This window comes from Monodon monoceros, unplaced genomic scaffold, assembly GCF_005190385.1.
Source record: "Monodon monoceros isolate NGI ecotype Baffin Bay Population unplaced genomic scaffold, NGI_Narwhal_1 Contig7640_ctg1, whole genome shotgun sequence".
NCBI classification, from domain to species: Eukaryota; Metazoa; Chordata; class Mammalia; order Artiodactyla; family Monodontidae; genus Monodon; species Monodon monoceros.
Genome location: NW_021703176.1, coordinates 6,593 through 11,318, shown reverse-complemented (window position 1 = coordinate 11,318; position 4,726 = coordinate 6,593). Strand labels below are relative to the sequence as shown.

The 4,726-nt window shown below is 55.7% G+C and overlaps 1 pseudogene; it reads left to right on the top strand.

The window, feature by feature from the left end:
- The first annotated feature begins 3,745 nt into the window (after positions 1-3,745).
- On the top strand, positions 3,746-4,167 carry LOC114891418 (annotated as a pseudogene).
- The last annotated feature ends 559 nt before the right edge of the window (positions 4,168-4,726 follow it).

The following is a 4,726-nucleotide window of genomic DNA, read 5'->3' as shown; positions in this document are numbered from 1 at the left end:
GGCTGAGGCCCCTGGGGGGAGTCCAGGCTTCCTTGGGAGAGGGTGTGGGCAGGACAGGCTGGTGTTGATGGCTTCCTGATGCCACATAAATACCATTTTGAAGCCACCACGGTATTTCTCGAGCACAAACAGTACAGTAAAGCTGAGACATTTATATGCAATTGGGAGATATTTATCCTGTGACAACATTCTATTCCAATGACTTTTCTATTGCCACCAATGATTAATGATGTAAATTCTGTCACTTGGGATGATGGATGCAGGGAAGCTAAGGGGCCTCGCATAGATTACCCAAACCCCGGCTTCCCATTGGCTCCCAGGACAAATGTGGCCTGTGCTTCAGTCAAGCGTAAATGTAAAGTTCTTTTAGATTAAAAAAGCAGTCTTCTCGTCAAGAAGCGGCCAGCTCAGGACTGGGGGAAAGGCTCCTCTTCCTCAAACATGTTTTCTCTCTTCGGCGTCAGGGCTGCTCCATGAGCTCCAGTCAAGAAGTGCATAATTCTTTGCAAAGAGGAGCTGGGAAGGCCTTCGCCACAGCAGGAAAGTTAGAGGCAGGGAAGCAGGGCCCAGGGGCTCAGGGGGTCTGGGCCCCCAGGTGCTGGGTCTGACGCAGCCCCACCAACCTAGGTCCCAGGCAGACCGAGCTCCTCCCTGCTTCTCTGCTGTGGTCCTGCTGGGCCACTTGGTCCAGTGACCCGCGTCTTCTCCCAGGGCCCCAGGGTCTCTGAGGTCCTGCCATTGTCCTGCACCAAAGAAGGCGTGCAAACGTCCCCCTTGAGAAGGCCTCGCTGCTACTGCTTGGCGGTTCTCCCTCTGTCTCCCCTTAAATGCTGTGTCTCTAGGGGGCTCCCTGAGGCTCTCCTTCCCTCTCACTCCACTGCGCCCCTTGGGGGTTTCTATCTACTCCCCGGGCTGTAGCTGCTGCTCACTCCCGAAGCTGTATTTCCCAGGCCCTCCTTGATTCTGAGCTTTACACTCACAGATCCTACTGCCCGCGGGTGTCTCCTAGGGGCCTCGAACCGCAGGCTTCCGTACACCCCGGGGTCCCACGTGGCAGTGAACGCGACCTCCTCCAGCCCAGCAGGCCAAGACAGAAGCCCTGGAGCTGTGCTGGCTCCCCTCCGGCCCTCACCCTCCAGGTCGGACTGATGACCAAGTCCTACAGAGTCCTCTCCTTAACAACGTCTCGAACCTGTCACTTCTCTCCCACTCTGGCCCAGTTGTCACTGAGATTAATGACAGCAAGTTCAGGGTCTCTGAACAGTTTTCCTCACGTGCGGTCTTGCCACCGTGGCCCTTCCTCCGAGCAACAGAAATCGCATCAGCCGCCCGGCCCGGGCCCCCCCGGTGTCTCCCCACGCTCGTCACACACGCTGGCCACCGCCGTCTGGGCTCCGCTCCGCCTGGGGCGGAGACAGCTCCAGCACCCCGACCTCTGCCTCGCTCCACGCTACACACTCTCTGGACTTCGGGCGGTTTCTCGGACACGCCGTGCTCTCTCTGGATGCCACATCTTCACGGGGCAACTCCACCTGCCTGGAACAATTCCCTCTCCCCTGCCCCCTTCACCTGCGATCCCTGACCCCCGCCCTCCAGACCACACGGGCTTTGCTGTGGGCTCCAGGAGTGGTCTGTGATCCTGTCCTCCTACCCCCTGACACACCGCCCCCTCCCCACGGGGTGAGCTCGGGGTCCTCGTCGGTCCTGGCCATCAGCACTAGGCCCGAGCACTTCACACGGCGTCAGCGCAGAATAAGCGTCCGTTACAGGGTTGCTCAGTGGGGACACCGAGTAGGGAACCTCTCTGCATGTCGGGCATCTTCCCTCCCACCCGCCCTTGAATGCAAAGTCCTTGAGGCCCAGAACTCTGACAAGTTCGTTTCTGGACCCCTGGGGAGCCCGTCACAGGTCTTGCACAGAGTAGGTGTTCAGAACATGTTTATGGAGAAACCAGCAGAGAAGAAAGAAAAAGACCTCATATAAAAAGCCCAGGGAACCTAGAAAATCAGCCGCCTCATTCATAAGGCAAAGGCTTAAAAGTTTAAAGACGGAGAGAGAATGGATGTGCAGTGTGCAGCGAGCATGCGGGCCTGTAAATCAAGCCGTTGTAAATGCCACGGGGAGAGCGGCTCGGTTTCCCTGCAGAAACGCGGAAAGCAGCTGTAATTCAGAGGTAAGGCGGGCCTTACAGGAACTCGTGGGTCTGGATTCCTGGCACTCCTAACTCAATTTGGCCATCTCTCTCAGCGTCCTTTCTTGGAAAACAGATGCGCTTTCTACTTTGCGATGCCTGGGAAAGGCCTGGCTCTGTGCTGACAGGTGGGGGAGCCCCAGCCAGGGAGACACCCGGAGATTTCTGCTGTCCTGGGGATTCCCACCCGGTGGCAGGAGAAAGCACAGAGGAAGAACGCAGACACACTGTGTACCCCGGCCCCCTTCTCGACCCCTTCCCAGGCAGCGTGGTCAGCTCCGAGGCAGCTGGGCCTGGGAACAGGAAGGCGTTCACAGGACGTGTCCTGGAGACTTGGGGGCTCCACTGCCCACACCCAGCGTGAGGGACCCACCAGAGAGCAACCGGCCACAGACCGGGGTGGGGAGGGGGGCACCGGTCCCACGCCGGCGTCTGGGAGTGGCATGATGCTGGGACCAGACGCTTGTTTGTAAGGTGGAGGGCTACCCCGCCTCCAGACCCCGACCTCAGAGAAAGGCTTGGTCAGCAGCAGGGCTGCCTGTTCGCTTCCTCAGCGACCGTGAACATCACTGACTCTATCCTCCTCCCCAGACCAGCGTCTCCCACCATGCCAGTGGCCACAGCTGCTGGAGGGGAAGGCCAGAGGCCCATGGCTGCCTCTGGCTCATTCACCACGTGGGCCCTCACGCCCTCCACGGCACACCACCTCCTCTTGCCCCCAGGCTCTGCCCGTGGACCTGCCTCCAGCAAAGGAAGTCCAGCCCTCCCTCTCTATCCAGGCTGCGCTGGGCTCCCCCATCTTGAAAAGCAAGGCTCGCTCAGCTCTATTCTCCCCATCCCCCCTCCTCCGGCCACTCCTCACCTTCTTGTGAAACTTCTCAAACTGCAGTCACAGGGACACCTCACCTCCGAATCAGGAGGCTGGGCAGGAAAAGAACTCAGGAGCAAGTCCCCAAGAGGACCGGACAAAGGAATTATGAGATGCAGAAATTCTGAGACCTTCGAAAACCGCTACATTTCCTAGTTGACTGAATGCACATACCCCACTACAAAAATTATCTTCCAAGTCTGGTTTTTAGGTTCCTGGAGTAAAAGAAGTGAAAAAGCTAATTTTTGAAACCTTCATAAATACGTGCATTTTTGTGGATAAAACTACCTAAATGAATCCACTTTTGCCTGACAAAGTAGAGGAATCCAAAGCTCCTGGATTTTAAAAGTTTCCATTAAGGCAGCTTTACTTTTTTCAAAAAATAGTGACTACAAAAATAAATCAGAAGGCTTAATGAAGCCCAAGGCCAATAGGAGACGGCCAGGACGAGGGTCCCTGACAAGTCCAGCAAGCCCGAGCAGGGCTGTGTCTCCTACTTTTCTTATTTCTGAAGCAGCTCCAGCCAAAGGCGTGCCTTTGAATCGTACAGAAATAGAATTCGGCTGTGGTTTTTTTCCCAGGCAGTACAGTATGTCTTCATTGGTGCTACAGCAGGCTCGTAAATTAAGATAAAAAGCTGGTGAGCATGTGGGCGCCGTTGCGGCAGGGAGCTGCGCGGGGTCGCCATGGCAGAGCTGCAGCAGCTCCGGGTGCAGGAGGCGGCGGACTCTGTGGTGAAGAGTCTGGAGAGAGAACATCCGGAAGATGCAGGGCCTCACATTCCGGTGCAGCACCGGCTGTTGTGAGGATGGCCAGGCATCCATGCAGCAAGTGCACCAGCGCATTGAGCGCTGCCGTGCACCTCTGGCTCAAGCCCAGGCCCTGGTGACCTGCGAGTTGGAGAAGTTCCAGGACCGCCTGGCCCTATGCACTATACACTATACACTGCAACGACAAAGCCAGAGATTCAATAGATGCGGGGAGAAAAGAGCTTCAGGTGAAGCGGCAGCTGGAGAGTTGAGTGACCAAGTGTGTGGATGGCCAAGTGAACCTCATCCCAACCATGACCAAGAAGATGAAGGAGTCTCTCTCGTCCATTGGGAAATAGCTGTCTGCTACTGGCCATCGGGGCTGAAGGCAGGAATCTATTTAAAAAGAGGAACGGGGATTTGGGTTTTCTAAGGAAAGTTTATGAATGAGGAAATTAAGGATGGCAGCAAGTTTAAGGCCTATGTCACTTGCCTCTGGACACTGGTTCTTTGTGTGTGAATCCTAGGAAGTGAAAGAAACTGGTGCTAAGCTTTGGGTCAGAGATAGCACAGGAGAGTTTCTGTGAGGCTGAACTTCACGTGGCCAGGGCTTATCCCGGCAACAGGGAGTCTCCCTTGCACCAAACCAGAGCCCTCCAAGGTACCAGATTCTCTTAGTACACAGATACCAGCAGGCTGGCAGGTTCACCTGACCCGCCTATGAGCTGGTGGGGTGTGAGGAGAGCTGTTTCTGTTCGTTGCCAGCCTCCTGTTTGCCAGAAAGATCACTACAACATGTTCCACAAACTGGAAGTAAAACAAAATCCAGGAGGGTCACTAATTTAGAAGGGGAAAGGGGGCCTCTGGGGATTTGTTTCGCGTGGTTCTGTTTTATATACAAGGGCATGAAGCTACTTT